Source organism: Protopterus annectens, chromosome 7.part0, assembly GCF_019279795.1.
Source record: "Protopterus annectens isolate FY-2018-M chromosome 7.part0, PAN1.0, whole genome shotgun sequence".
Lineage (NCBI taxonomy): Eukaryota > Metazoa > Chordata > Ceratodontiformes > Protopteridae > Protopterus > Protopterus annectens.
The window spans coordinates 410,250,885-410,267,185 of record NC_056739.1 but is presented as its reverse complement, the minus strand read 5'-3'; positions in this window follow the sequence as shown (position 1 = coordinate 410,267,185).

The following is a 16,301-nucleotide window of genomic DNA, read 5'->3' as shown; positions in this document are numbered from 1 at the left end:
CAAAACAAGGATATGGTACAGTTATCATCACTTGCACATGGTGTTGTGTGTGGTGGGGGTTAGGAAGCTTAGGCTGACAGAAAAGATCAGTGAGTGTGTGTGAGTAAGAAAGAGAAGCAGGCAGACATATGGATAAAGCAACAAATGGCCAGTGAGACATAATGAGTTTTAAGCTTCACAGCTGAACCATGTAACTGTTGTGTGTGTGTGTGTCTGTTTGGGTCCTCCAGGTGAAACTGGTATGTCTGAGTGTCTCCATAAACACAGACAAGTCCTGTTCTAGCTATACCTCTTGGTATTTTGGACAGGTGTGAGCTGTGCATGCTGAAGGTGGCAGTTCATCACTGTCATACCCGACCACGAGAACTGGCATGCCCACACCCATGGTAAGATACCCTGCTGCTACCTGAATGTAACTGATGTCTGCTGGACAAGCTCACCTCATGAGGACGCTCAGGATCACAACCGGGTGTGGACAGCTCAACCACTGATGGAGCAGTGTAAGTACTGCCACTAGGTTGCATGATCGGGCATGGACACATTGGCTAACAGCAGATGATGTGGCTAACCCACACCCACGAGGATGTTGTACCATTCCCAGCAGATGTCCTATTACAGACACTGCTCATTCCAATGTGTCATTCATCTGATCCATTGAAATGGCAACATAGTGGAGGCAGTCATGCATGTCATACTGTGCCACATCTACAGTCTTAAACATTTCTCTAGATGCCCTATGGGAATGTCCCTGTGCCTCCATGATGGCTCTAAACATATGTTGAGTGACATGAGAAGAGGCACCTGGATCAGGTGGAGGATGGACAGCAGGCCTCCTCTGAGCACCACTAACAACTCTCCTGTGTGGCACCTTGCCCACACTTTGGCTACAGTCAGAGTCAAAAGGCACTGAAGGTGCAGTAACCACACTTCCCTGATAGACTGTCTCACCTTCCACCTGTTCAATATCTGAGGGATGACAGGAATGGGTAGGCATTGGCCTACTGGCTGTGACTGATGGAATTTCAGGGGATAGTTGTATGGCAACCTCAGTGCCAGAGTCAACCTCTGCACCCCCCAACAGTGCCTCTATATGGCTACCATCATCATCAGAGTCTGCTGATACTCTGACATCAGGTGGTAGAGGTCCCACACTTCCACTGTTAGGATCGCTTCTGATAATAAGCAACAAATGCAGGAACAATTAATACCTGCACTACTATAGTCCAATATATGCTATCAAAATTACAGTGATGCCACTATTAGATAGTATAGCAATACACACAACAGTCCTGACATCAACATCACACACTAAAAAATTTCTTTGAATTGCTCATCAGTACTGACATAAAAATGTTTGGCTTAGCATGTGCAGCTGATGGTATGCTCTATATGTCAGATGGTCCTGGAAGTTGTTAAGCAAAAGGTGAGAGCAACACCATCACAATTAACAGTAACACAGGGAGTAATAGTTTTCCCCTTTATATGTCCATTAACTATACTTTCAACAAATATTTGGATGACAAGTCCAGCCTGAGCCCATGTGTAAATCAATCAGAATGTGTTGTTAGCTGTAGCAATCTTCAACCCCCCCCCAACAAAAATTTCTTGTGAAACAGACCTAAGGTATCAATTTAAATTGTTTTACTTTACAACAGTATTTAGCAGTTGTGATACAAAAACCTACCTCCTAGGACATGCCTGCTGTCCCTGAAACAGTGGTACCAATGTTAAGGACATGCTGTCTGCAGTTTCCTGGGAGCTGTCTGGATTCCCGATAGTGGGCAGGAACTCTTAATTTGCTGATAGTTGTGCCCCCCCCCGTACTCATCTGATTATGGGCCACCACAGCTGCTCTCCTACATGCAGATGAGATCATGTCAAAGGCCCTATGGCACACCTGATCATATGTCCTGCTGCAGCCACCCACTGTATTAACATCTGCAACTATCTGCTGCCAAATTTACATTCTGCCTGACATGTCTCCACATCTCCTCTCAAGCAGGAAGGCACCATATCACCTAAAAGCTTCCACAATGACCTGACTCAGAGTCTCTGAAGGGTGGTTTTCGAGGATTGCCAGTCATTTACAGTATACCTGTGAAATGCCCTTACAAACATGCCCATGCCATCAGTACACTTCTAACTAATACATACAAGTGTAATGCCTTTGCTAATCAATATATATATATATATATATATATATATATATATATATATATATATATATATATATATATATTATGACTGCCAAAGTAGTAATGTTGTTTATGCTGGTATCTGTGACACATATGAGTTCTTTTATGTTGGTAAAATATACAGGACATTATCAGACCAGATAAAAGAGCATTTAGACATAATGATCAAAGGACTGCAGTAGGTAAACACAGCTCATTTTGTAATAGATTTCTAACTTTTAAGTTTATTGTACTGGAAAAACTTGATTCCTTTTAGGTGGTAGTGAAACTCTTTTAGAAGTGTGAGAATTGAATAGGCAGCTGCTTCTGAATGCTGAAGCTTCCCCAGGCATTAATAAAAACTTGAATATTAGATGTACTTTGCGATGGTACAGGTGAACTCCACCTACTACATTACGCATCTGCTTATCATTGGTGACTGTATTGTTTTATTTTGCTACATTGCTTATACATGATGCTTATTGGCTGTTGTTGTTTTTAAAGAGAGGCACAACAAGGCTTTCTTTCATTCCGTGTTTTGTTCTGATGAAGTTCTTATATCTATTAAAGAACAAACGTGCTCAACACCTGTTTGCCTCAGTTCTCTTCTTCCAGGTCCTAGAAGTTTGTTAGTTATATTTATAAAACTATTAAACAGATTTTTCTTAATTACATTTCAGTATATGCTGTATGTAGGTAACAAAATGCAAGCATACCTTCTCAATTCAGTGATCCTCTCTGCAGATATATCCCAAAGTAATAGCCTCTTTTCTGTGTTGTACACATTGCCAAGTCTCCTCGCCTTCAGTTTACCTAGCTACATGATTGCCTTTTTATGGTGTAGATTCAGGGCTGTCAGCATAGTGAAGATGAAAATGAAGTGTGAACTCATTAGAATTTCTGAATCCCAAATACTTGGCTCCATGTATCTAATGCAAACATAGTGCAGGCACTCTCTCAATGTTTGTGTTCAATGGAGTGCAACTGTGAATGATTACTGGTATGGAGAAGGAAAACACAACAGCAAAGCAGACTGCCCTACATCCAGTGGGTGTGTTAGGTTAGACTTACAGAGTGTTAGATGTAATTTTGTCAAGGTTGGAAATACAAGTAAACAGCACACAACTCACAGGTTCTGTTCATTGATATCCAGCCTCCCCTTCATTTGTTGTCAATCACATATTATATTACTGACATTTAATGTCCTCACACATTTGAAGGACAATGATATAGAATGGCTTACAGACTGCATGTCTCAGATAATTTGTCAGATAAGAGAAGAATAAACAATAATCCCATAGAGGTAAGACGGAGCTGCATATTTGCAAGCAATACTCATAAGTGGTTGTGCGATCCCTAAGTGCACTACATCCAAACTTAATAAATGTACAAATAATACTTATATGGTTTCATATTACTGTAGATGATGTTGCAGTTGGTTGTATCAGAATTATTTCAGTTTCTTGCTGCAAAGGTGTCTGTGTGGCAAAGAGGGATAAGGCCCCCTTACTGTGTTTTGAAGGTTCATTGGAGTGAGAGTTCAAATCCAGACCTGTGCAGAAATATCTCATGTGTGCTAATATTTTGTAATGTGTATGTTATAGATTGCTTTTCCTCATTTCAACTACTTTTCATTTTTTGGGGGAGCAGTGTTTGCGTGTTGTGCAGCTTCGTGCAAACACAGGAAATGGAGAAAATGAATGTCAGGTTTGGCAAGCTTATCTCATTTGCATGAAGCATAGCAGTGCACAAGCTGGACTAGTGGCCCACTCAGGAAACAGACAGAGCACCAGTAGGACACCTGCAAACAGGGTGTATGTAAAAGGGCAAAAGTCAAAGGTTCAGTTTTTATTGCTCTAGTTCCGCTGGTAAACATGGTTGGCATTAAAGAGGAAGATGTCAAGTTTAGGACACAGAAGTGAGGTACCAAGAGTCCAGGATACTTATTGGACTCTAGGTAAACTGCCACAGCCAAAGGCATCTGCAAGGGGGGGGCTATTGGCTCCCAGTAAAAGTCTGAGGTATGGAATAGTTTAGCCCAGGCTGAATCCAGTGCCTCTAGTATCCTGCACACTGGAGAGCAGTATAGGCATCATTTTAATGATCTACATAGGCAAAAAAGGATAGTGTCAACCATTGGTTGAATGACCTTGAGACTGCAGACATCATAGCTGTGTACGTATGACAAAAAGAGAGTACTTGTAACACTTAGAAAGATAAATATAGGCAGGACTGGTATGCATAATACTCTTCTGTTCTTTTCTGTTCTTTCCCTAGCTACCACTAAATGCGAGTTCAATTGGCAGGCTCATGTTGCCTGGTTGGAGAGACTGAGATAAGTAAGTGGTATGCATGTAGCAGAAGAGAAGTGTTATTGTAGCTTTAAAAGTTAAAGATAGCTTTTTTGGTCTTTTATAGAGTTGTATCAAATTGAGCATGCATTTCCCAACTGTAAAAGCAAGTATGCATGCGTTAGTCTGTAGCGCAACCCAACTGTAGGCGCTCAATATTAGACTGTAGTCAGATGTTATGGGTTCAAATGTCATGATTCACAACTGTACAATACTGTTATTTCTTCAATAATATTTACTTTAAATTAAAAACTCTATACCACTGGCAGAAATGCCCTGCTGTAAATTGTAATCTGTATAATTGGAACATGGATGCTTGCAATATATGCACATTTCAAGGATTACTTTCAGCAATCAGTAGTATAGTGTGTATCTGTTAGAACATATACTTAATACTTCAGATAAAAGAGTTGTATAATTATATTAATGCACTGTATGTCAGATATGATGGTACTAATTTTATCTCTTTTTTTCTCTCACCCCAACCTTTATCTCTCTTTTTTATTTTCTATTATGTTTCATCAAACTGTCTCCATGTCATCCATGTGTACCACATGACTAAATGCTACACAGCATAGTGAGGTAGACCAGCCCCAGTGGATCAGCCTGCCCCAGCTCCACTGGCTCCAGCACCAATGCCCAGCATGTTTGGAAGCCAACTTGGCAGCACTGCCTCTGCAGCCCCTGCACTACCTGTACCCTTAGGTATTACTGCCCTGGAAGCTGGTGCAGTGATACCCTCCAGGTGCAGTGGCAGAGGTGGTAAATTCATCACCCACCGGGAGATGCCAGTGTTGGTGTGTAGGGTCATGCACCGCACCACTGGTGTACACCTACACCAGATGGAGAAGCTTCTGTCCCTCATGGTCCATAGGAGGAGAAGACATGAAGCACTCCAGCTGCCAGTGGAGTGATGACAGTCCAGTGGGTGAGGACTTGATTCTCATAATCATGGTGTCCCCCAACCTTTTGTGCCCCTCACCATCCCTGTCTATTGTCTTGTTTGTTTGCATTTGCTTCCTCACCTACATAACTTACCTGACCCACACATACCTACATCCCTTAACCAGCAGTCTTCTCTTACTGAATTAAAAAAAAAATGGACATCTGTCCACAAAAAAAAATCATCCCACACATAACGCCATTTTGCACATATCTCTTCTTGACACACTTGATTCAGTCCAATTGACTATACAACGTGATTACATTGTTGTCACCCCTCCCTCTGGAGGTGACAGTCCAAATTCAGCTAATATTCTGCACATATAATTAGTTTTTACTGTTGAAGAAATGGATAGCTATGGTTCTTTCCTACCACCCTCCTGAACATTCCTGCATTGCTTTCCCTTTGTTCTTCCCCCTGCTTGCTCCCCATTTCACCACTTTCCTATCTACCCCATTTTAATAGCTATAGTCTGTTCAAAAAATAGAATCACGCACAGCAAGCATAAGTAGCCTCTATGTTTGCACAGAGTTTTACATCATGCAGCAATGCCAAATGAAAGTAAGCGGTGGTACAATACTGCAGTTATTGCTGTGCAATTTTGCTTAACCCTGCTGCACTATGCCAAAAGACAGCAACCTCATATTATAAAGAATTAATGACATTGCATTATCACTGTTTATTTAAAAAGTATTAGATATACCTGAATATGAACCCAGTATCGTATGGGCTCAAATAGAAATGTGTCAATGTATTTACACCTGCTGCCACGGAGTCAGTTAAGCTGTAGATGTGTTTCCCAGACTCAGTGCTAACTCTCAGACTTTGGCAATGTGGCTCATGTTTGCACACTGCTTAACTATGCACAAACATGGAAAGTATTGAAAATGTGTACCTCACACATGCAAATACTTTGCCAGTTCTCTTACAAACCCATTGCTTGCCATGCTATGAAAAAGTAATTATTATTCATTACTGCTGTTTACTGTCCATTTCCTGTTTATGACATGATATTACATGTGAGAACATAACAAATGGATGGCCCTGTCTAACAATATGTCATAAATTTGCAATGCAGCCATGCTTTGCCTTCCCCTAGCACTGCAACCCTGGTGTCTCAGTACTTTTTAACACATATATTACCTACACTGCAGAAATTAATATCAAATGTTGTGTGATATGCAATGCAAATTAATTTGTTAATATGCAGAACTAGAATTACTGACCCATAAGCCTAAAAAGCCTTATCTGCAAGGCTATGGAAGGAATCAGCATGGACCTTATCATATAGGTGACCTTCAACACACTTGAACTGACCCATTTTGGTTTTGTCAAGGGTAAATCTTGCTTATTAAACCTAGCAGACTTCTTTGATAATGACACCAAAGACCTTGATGAGGGATAACAGGTCATACTGCCTATGTTGAGTCATCCAAGGATTTTGACACTATCCCCCATTCAGGTATCACAGAAAAAAATCTCTCATCTGGGGATTACTAGATGGCTAGCCAAGTGGCTCACTGACAGAACACACACTGTCAAAATTGTGGACTGTACCTCCACCACTAGGCCACAAGGCTCTGTGCTGGACCCTCAACTGTTTGGAAACTCTTTCTCTGAAGTTCAGGCAAAGGTAGATGGTCTGTGGTTTGCCATGTTTGCAGATGACTGTCAAATGGACTCAGTCATATATTGTCACCCAACAATGTTAACATATTACAGAAGTGACTGACACAGACAAATGACTGGTGCCAAACTCATGGACAGAACCTTAAAGGAAAAATGCCTCATTGTCCCCTTTTGCAATGAAGTATCCCTGCTAAGTGTGATACGCATAGTATCCTTCTAAGCTCAAACATGGTGTTGCAAGACTTGGGAACACATGTTGATAGCAATCTACACTTCAATCACTATGTCTGCATACTGGTGAGATACAATTTATACATTGCACACCTCATAAATAAGGCCATCACATCCAAGACCAGGGAGGTCATCGCTTTTCTGTACTCTGCCCTTACCAGACCACTAACTGAGTACAATACTCCCTTCTGTCTGTACTACATCAGACACCTGCAGCAACAGGAGACAACACAGAGGTTTGTGACTGGGAGAATCCAGGGCCTCCAAAACTTGACATACATGGAAAGAATAAAAGACCTGCCACTGTACTCAGTATCATGCAGGCTGCTGAGCAGTGACCTCTGCCTGGCCTACAGAGCAGTCTCAGACCACCCTGTCCTACTGGAGATGCTGGACATCTGCAAATCAAATGGGATAGGAATAACTTTCTGTAGGGATCCCAACCTAGGCTATAACAAAAACTGAACCTGCTGGGGAGACAGCTATATCTCCCAGCTATTCCAACTCCTCAGAAATAGGCTCTGACTGCATGTGAAGCAGTGCTTCTTAATGACGCTATTCAAGCACAGCCTTGACAAATGGATGGTGATTGTAAATTCACCCCTGGGGAGGCAACTATGTCCCTTATGAACAAGGCCAGTCAGTGCTGATCACAAAATCTCTGTGCTAACAATGACCATCTAACTATGCTCAAGCTCAATAAGGATATTTGCGTTTTTACATGGCTCGGCTTGTAAACACCTAGGGCCATTAGGCTAATAACCTCCTATGAACCTTTGAAGCTATAAACCTGTGCAGGCCTTCCAATATCTTCTCTCCAACATGGCCTGCTGATGTCATCCACTATAAGTTGACCTGTAGTCTTGTAAGTCAGACTTGTGCCATGGTGCTTGCATAAAGTACTGAGTTCTGTAGTCTGTGTACTTAGGTAGGGGTTCTGTTCTCACTGCAATCAACTGTGTGTGTGGGGGGGTGTCTAGTCAGAAGAGCAGAAGTGTGTATCCTACAGTTACTGCTCCAATCCCATGGATTGACAGTATTTTGATACTTGCATGTACCTACATATCCATTTCATGCAGGCCTCCCAATATCTGCTCTCCAACATGCCCTGCTGATGTCATCCCTTATAAATTGACCAGCAGTCTTGTTAAAAGTCTGACTTGTGACATGACACTTGCATAATGTTCTGAATTCTGTTGTCTGTGTACTTAGGTAGAGGTTCTGTTCTCACTGCAGTCAACTGTGTGTGTGTGTGTCTAACCAGAACAGCAGAAGTGTATATTCTACAGTTACCACTCCAATCCCATGGACCAACAGTATTTTGAGACTTGCACGTGCCTACACATCCATTTCATGCAGGCATCCAAACATCTTCTCTCCAACATGCCCTGCTAATAGCATCCACTATAAGCCGACCTGCAGTCTTGTAAAAGTCTGACTTGTGCAGTGGCTCTTGCATAATGTACTGCATTCTGTAGTCTGTGTACTTATTTGAGTAGGGGTTCTATTTTCACTGTAGTCAAGTGTGTGTGTGTGTGTGTGTGTGTGTGTGTGTGTGTGTGTGTGTGTGTGTGTGTGTGTCTAGCCAGAAGAGCAGAAGTGTGTATCCTACAGTTACTGCTCCAATCCTGTGGCTTGGCAGCATTTTGATACTTGCGCATGCCTACACATCCATTTCATGCAGGCCTCCCAACATCTTGTGGTGCTTGTGTAATGTACTGAGTTCTGTAGTATGTGTACTTAGATATTTAGGGGTTCTGTTCTCAATGCATTCAAGTGTGTGAGTGTGTGTGTGTGTGTGTATATGTCTAGCTAGAACAGAAGTGTGTATCCTACAGTTACTGCTCCAGTCCCATGGATTGACAGTATTTTGATACTTGCACATGCCTACACATTCATTTCATGCAGGCCTCCCAACACCTTCACTTCAACATGCCCTGCTGATGTCATCAAGTGTAAGTTGACCTGCAGTCTTCATAGGTTCATAGGTTCATAGATTAGTACTAAGCTAACTGCCCTTGTGAGCCATTTTAAGCCTAGCCAATTGTCCCTTGTGAGACTCAAACCCTGCACCTTGTGTTTGCAAGGCAAACACCTTAACCATTAGGCTACCCTCCCAACTTAGATGAGTGCAAAAGTCAGACTTGTCCCATGGCACTTGCATAATGTACTGAGTTCTGTAGTCTGTGTACTCAGATATTTAGGGGGTCTGGTCTCTCTGCAGTCAAGTGTGTGTGTGTGTGTATGTGTGTGTGTGTGTGTGTGTGTGTGTGTGTGTGTGTGTGTGTGTGTGTGTGTGTGTGTGTGTGTGTGTGTGTGTCTAGCCAGAAAAACAGAAGTGTGTATCCTATAGTTACTGCCCCAATCACTTGGATTGACAGTATTTTGATACATGTACATGCCTACACATCCATTTCATGTAGGTCTCCCAACATCTTCTCTCCAAACTTCCCTGCTGATGTCATCCACTATAAGTTGACCTGCAATCTTATAAAAGTCAGACTTGTGCTGTGACACTTGTGTAAAATGCTGAGTTCTGTAGTTTTAGTTGGATAGGTAGGGGTTCTGTTCTCACTACAGTCAACTGTGTGTCTGTGTGTGTGTCACCATTACAGAGAGCCTTTTACACCAGCATATGGAAAACTGTTATTGCCATATTCTCTTCACCAGACACTGCTGATATCATCAGCTATATCTGATTTGTGGATGCACAATATTCTCACTACGGCAGGGTCAGAGACTGTCCTGGTGGCCAGGCAGAAGTTACCTCATCCTATATGATACAGATTACAGTGACACGGATTTCAATCTATCACATACATCATGGCATGGTTTGTATGCACTGTTTTCTTGGTGAGTAACCCATGTGGTCACTCTAGCTGCTGCATGTGTCTGGTGAGGTACAAGCAGAAGAGAGCATTATTCTCTATATTAGTGTTCTGATGAGGTGATATACTCCTGAGATCTGAATATAATGGCATGACTTATGATGTGCACAGCATAGGTATTCAATAACAGTGTGGACACTTGGTGGCTGAAGTTCAGATTGCTATATACTTGTGTTCCCAGTGCTTGCATCACTGGGTTTCAGCATAGCAGGACTGTTGTCAATTCTGTAATTAGCAGAGAATTCCACTTTGCAGAAGGCCAAAATAAAGACACATTTTTGCATTTATTTGTAGACCATGTGGCTTTGTCGCCAATCATTTGTCTGTATTAGCCCCTCCTGTAGTATATCATCATAGGTGGACTCAATGATTGCACTCAGTATGCAAGACTCAGCAAACACAATAAGCCAAAGGCCATACACTTTAGCCTGAACTGCTGAGAAATAGATTCCAAACAGTAAAAGGGCCAATCACAGATCCCTAGGGTACATCAGTGGTGACAGGTTTACTGGTACAGGTTGATTCACCAACTTTCACATCATGTGTTCTGTCAGTGAGCCAATTGGTTACCCATCTAGTGACATGAGGTTTAATCCCTAGCTGGGAGAATTTTTTAATGATCCCTGTGTGGAGGATTGTGTTCAAACCCTAGTCCACTTGAGGATAGCCATTATGTCTTATCTACTTCCAGGCCTGTCACACAAAATTAATGGGCTGTGACAATATCACAGATCACCTATCATGTGACTTATCACATACACCTTCTGACACAGTTGAATACACACTTCAGCACATCCTCTACACAGACTATGTTCCTGTAGAAGGATGTTTTCAACATGCAGCCATGTAAATTGGGGGGGACAGCACCTCATGCATGCATGTATAGACACATCCTGACTCTCCTCATCTGTGAGGTAGACCAACATATCATCATGGACTTTATCTAAATGGACTAAATGGACACTAGTCATATCCCAGCTATGTGCAACAGACCTGTGTGATTTGTTCATGCTACATCATGTCTGTTTCATCTGTTAGATGTCCTCAAAGAGGTCATCAAGTGATTGCATGACAACACTATCAGTCTTTTGAACTTGGCAAGCCCAAGGCATTTGATACAAATCCACACTGAGGTATTTACTCAACATTGCTAGATGTGACAATATACACCTATATCACCAAGAGGATAGACCAGTGTATCACATATATGGCATCAAAATATGTTGATGTGTGAAGTGACCTATATCTCAAGTCCAGTGATCAGGTCCATACATCAGGGATGTCTGCTAGGCCATTTCCTGTCCATTATTTAAGTGATGGACATCACAGATTACATACACATCTTGTGTCTCAACAGCTGCCTGAAGGACTACAGACTGAGGGCAATCATTGACTCCAACTGTGATATTAGTATAATAAAGACAGTATCAGCACACACCAAAGCTTGTTGCCACAGCCATGACAGCACCTGCAATGTGAAGAAAGCATGGGAGGATTTATTCCATCAGGAAAACAAACACACAACCCAAGTATAATGTAGGCATCATACCCTATAAACAGACCAATAGGTATGTGACCTGTGTCTTGGGGTAGATGGTATGTGGAACATCCACCAGCATGTGGTCACAGTGCTGAATACTCCCTTGTATGTAACACAACTACTAAGTATGTGAAGGCCATCCACATCAGAGGCCATAATACCTCCATAGTTCACAGCCTATATCACACCGATAAATGAGTACAATGCACCTTTCTTCATGTACCCCCTTACACATCTTCCAGTGATGTGTAACTGAAGTGTACCACCTTTGTCACAGTGAGCTGTCACACATCTTATTGGCCATACCTAGGTATTCTTTTTGTGGCATACACATTACTGCCTGATGGTGCGGAACCCCCATCAAGTTGTTAGAACAGATGCATGTGTGCTACCTGTTCCGGTGATGCACACAGTACATACATAGCTATTTGACAACATTAATGGCATGGGTAACATTCGTGAATGTGTGGATTATGCCATATATATATATATATATATATATATATATATATATATATATATATATATATATATATATATATATATATATATATATATATATATGCCATACACACCAGTCAACTAACCTGTATTGCTCATAATGTTGTATACAGGTATAATATGTCCCTTCTAACACCTCCAGTAGATGTTACAGTGCCATGACAGTGTGTGTGATTACCCACATAGAGTGTGGACATATCATAATAGTTGTACAAGTGTGTTTGTGCAGCATCATCTCTGATCACTCTAAATCACATATGTTATGTCAGGAGGCATGGGATTACTGGTAATATTATTCTGATACTGTCCATTATTGTGCTTGCTGCTTTTACTGTTGTCCATGAGCCTTTAGCTGTGTCCCACTTGCTAGAGACCTCTACTGAGATTACATTTGCATTCAGGCAAAACAGTTTTCACAGCTTCACAATATGCATCCTACCTCAATTGTATGTAACATTCCTGATAGATGTCTGCATTATTCGTATAATGATGCTTATCTCATACAGACATCCTCCCCATTGTTATGCCACCTTGTGTGACAGTCACATAATATGTTCAGTCCCTACTGTACAAAACAGATGTGTAATTGATGTTGCCGGTACAACCATCATGACATGCTCTCATTTGCTATACATTATGTTGTTTCACCTGTCTTGTTTTCCTGTGTTCATTCCTACAATTCATCTGTGCATTCCTATTCAATGCACAAACTTCCCCTGAGTATTTAATTTACATGGCATCCAGGTACTCTTGCAGATCATTTATACAGCTTCAGCACAGAATGCCAGGAATGAGATCTCACAATACTCTGCACTGTAGATACACTGTACTGTACTGTATTTTTACCATGTATTTAACAATCATACATTTCAACTATCCAGATTTTCACAGAATGCCCAGACTTTTGCCTTATATATCTTTTGGTGTGTTCCTTATCAAATCTGTGTTTTTTTGCCAATGTCACTGAGATGATCTCAGGACTGATGTGACTTAATAATTACATGTATTTGAGTTTCAGATTTCAAATCCTTCAGAAAATGTATCTTAACACAAACCCGTGGTTATTCTAGCACATTTCTAAAGAGCAAATATGTCAAGTATGCCCCTATTTCTGGGTCTTTGTCCCTCCATTATGTTGGCCTTTGTCCAGATGTCTTGCACTAAGAGATTGAGAGCTATCTTTTAAGCCCTGGTGATCAGTGTGGCATTCCGCACAAAACCACTGACCTTTAGTTCTCTGACTTAAACAGGATTGCTATCCCTGTTCACTTACACACTTTTCTGGCCAAAAGCACTGTTGCCAGCCATAAATCTCACTTAGGTTTAAAAGTAGTGCGCAGCATGAATATGCAATGAGAGCTGCTGCTCACCATGCATCACCATACACACATGTAAACTCCATGTAGGCTTTGCATGAAGTCTACATGGAGTTTACTGAATTCCAGGGAAATACTTTTTTTTTTACTTTGAAACTGTAGTAGCAAATAATTTGCTACAATGTAGCAGGCAGTTGCTACAGTTTAGACAACACACAGGGCATTACAGTACTCAGGTTTGACCGCAAATTTAATACTGGCTTTTAAAAGGTGGTATTACGTTAAAGAGCAATCAGGATTTGCTGATCTCTCCTCCAATGCTTTGCCCTTGGGGCCATTGCCCTTCTTGTCCCACCCTAGCTATGCTACTGCTAGGAATGTGAATATTTCACTGTATTCCACACTCATCAGTCTGATCATTGAGTATAATGCTTCTTTCTGTATGTTATCTGTTTAAGCATTTGACACAATTCAAACTCCCACATTGCTTTCTGAATAAGAAGAAAATCATAAAAACTGTGCACACCATTGCAAAACCTTGTATCTCTTTCTCAGTGTCATACAGGTAATTGAAAGGTGATCTGTGCATCTAGCACCGAGTCTCAACAGACACTGTTCTGTCAGACATGTTGCACATTTGCGAGTCCAATGGGAGGCAACATAAATACAACATGTTGGAGGCCTAGATATATATCACAGAGAATACCACTTCTTAAGAATCATCTTCCTCTCCACATAAAGCAAAGTAGTTGCCTTACACTTTTCAGATGTATTCTGGATGAATGAATGGGTAACTTGCAAGTTTACTCTTGGTTTAGCAACCTTGCCTCTCATGTACAGGTGCAACAAGTAAATGTTCTGAACATCTCTGGGTTATTTGTACTCAGAATATAAATGGTAAAACATTCATGGGAATGTATGGCTAGGCTTCTAAAAATCCTCATGGATCAATAGCCTAGTATGTACCTATGAAGAACAGTATTGAGTAGGTTTTAATGAAGAAAAGTTGTACTAAGGGGTACAGTACATATTGGAACTGTATAATGTAGTACAGGCTTTTGTAATTTAATTCAGGATTCTTTATGATCTGAGATTCCCAGCTATATACTCTAATGTTAATGCTGGGAGTCGGTTCTTCGTATATATACATTTTTTTTACAGATTAAAAGCTTAATATTTCTTGTCAGTCTAATGCAACCAAAGTCCAGATATTGAACTGATTTTTGGTCTGCACACATTTCATACAAATTAAAAACTTTAGTTTTTCTTCCTTTTTTTTTTTTAAATGTTTAAGGTTTCCAGTACCTTGATAGGAATGGACCTCCATTCCTAAGCCAGGGTATAATTAACAGTCATGAAATCAATGTAGTTTCAAGTATTTGGATGTTAACCAATGGCCCTGTTCTCAGCACCTGCAGTGCATGTCAAATGACCTCCTTTTGTAGTTGATATGGTGTTACCTGTATAGGAAACACATTTAAGTATGTCTGAAAATTCCTTTTTATTAGTTTTGTTTTTACTACTACTATCAGGCCTGTCTGGGTGCCTTAATTCCATATTGCTCTGGCTTCTATTTGTAGATCCTGGTATTTTATGATTTTTATTTGTCTCAGTTATTAGGACTCTGTAATAACTTGGTGTAGATATTTCTGTGATTATTGCTAATTTTATCCTTTTTTCTTCTACTACTGTTCATGTTTTTCTTGCTTCTATTTACTTTACTGTTGGTGTAGCGTGATCCACCGTGATCAGTACATCTTCATTTTTAGTAATTTTTTTGTGGTTCATTTTTCAAATGCTTCTCATCTACCTGTATGTTATAATTTTAACATAATTCCCCAATGTAACAGTCTTGCCACATTATTATTTCTTTCTGTGTATAGACCCTCACCCATGAGTGTGTCATAACCAGCAACAAGATGTGCAGTTGTTTCTAATTCTTGACTGTAGGACTTACATTGTCAGTATCTCTGACTTTTTCTTTCTTTAGACATAGTAAACCATTACATAGTCTGCTATCTTGAGCTGCCATTATGAACATGCCAGTTTTGGTTTAAATTCAACATCTCCTTCACCATTGTTTCAGATCTTGAAGAATATGTGCAGAAGCATTGTTAGGGGTGGGGTAAAGGGGGGAGTCACCACAGATACAAGATATCAGGGACCTGATTTGGAGATGGACGATCAAGAGGTAATGTACTACCATCATTCAGAAATGAATGCGGATAGTGCATTAGTGGTCAGGGCTGACGTGCTTTACCACTGTGTGTGCAGTATTTAAACTACAGCAAAGTGCTTGTTACATTTGTATCAATTGACATGCTATAGTCTAAAGTAAAAAACTTTTTTTTTTTTGCTCTTTACCTAACAGAGTCGAGAGGTGCCAGAATGAGAAATGTCACTGGACACTAGGTCAGCCAACTATGGCTCTGAATATGTGGTTGCTCCAGCAGTTCTCTATACTTGTCACACTAATTATGGGTTTTGAACAGTATAATAAAGCCTGCCAAATTCTAAACTGCAACTCAACGATTGTTTCAGTTATGACTAATAAAACCAAGAAATTCTTTACACTACTGATAATACCTGAAGCTGTCCTTCCATCTACTCCTCAACCAATGAAAATGAAAAGGACATATACATTCAATCTAGGCAATGGAATTACAGCTCACCCATGATTCTTGAAAAGGGCAGTACAGCATGCCCTCAAATGCATGAATGTTAAGTA